This window comes from Pristiophorus japonicus, unplaced genomic scaffold (assembly GCF_044704955.1).
Source record: "Pristiophorus japonicus isolate sPriJap1 unplaced genomic scaffold, sPriJap1.hap1 HAP1_SCAFFOLD_42, whole genome shotgun sequence".
Taxonomy (NCBI): domain Eukaryota; kingdom Metazoa; phylum Chordata; class Chondrichthyes; family Pristiophoridae; genus Pristiophorus; species Pristiophorus japonicus.
In genome coordinates this window covers 6,759,211-6,759,972 of record NW_027254090.1, presented here as the reverse complement: position 1 = coordinate 6,759,972, position 762 = coordinate 6,759,211, and positions in this window count along the sequence as shown.

Here is a 762-nt window from a genome sequence, read left to right as displayed (position 1 = left end):
ATCAGCACAGAAGGCATTCACTGGTCAGCTGCCCTCTGCTGTACTTCTGGTCAGAGCGGTTTCCGCAGTGGAGCCGTTATCACGTTTGCTTTCCACGCGGAAGGATCCCGTGCAGGAAGATTATGTTTAAACTTGCTGTGGATGAACAGCCATGGGCGAGTTTATTCTCCTGTCAAAAGGGTGACAGTGGCTTCTCCCTTATTCTTTAATTGCTCTTTATTTCACTTCACTAAATAGATACATTTTAGTGAGAGAAATTGTTCCAGAGTGTCGCCCACTTCATCTTTTGTTCCCTTTAAAACACATAAAATGAGGCCGGGGGAATAAATACAGAAAACAAAACAGAGGGATAGAGACAAGAGGAAGAGAGAAGGGGAAATACTGTCCCCACCCAGAACTAATGCAGAAACCCCTCTGCTGCGATCGGGGTGGCCACCCACAGCCTGGATACAGTAACGTCCCAACAGCTCATTGACTGTTGGAGTGGGAGCGTGCGGCGCTTCAGAAGACAGGTCGAAAAAGCAAAGTCACTGATTCGGTCCCATGTGCTTCTCCAATCAAGAATAGCAACACGCAAAAAATGCTTTTATAAAAGTTACACCTGATCTCCAGATTTGTCAAAAAGTTAGCTCGTTGGTCGAGGGTATGACTCTCGTTTCTGGCTTGTTAATTGAAATTTGCGAGAGATCCCGGCCGAGCCCATTATTCTGTCGCGAATTTTGAAATTGCATGGAACTTTTGCAAAGAAGGACTTACATTTCT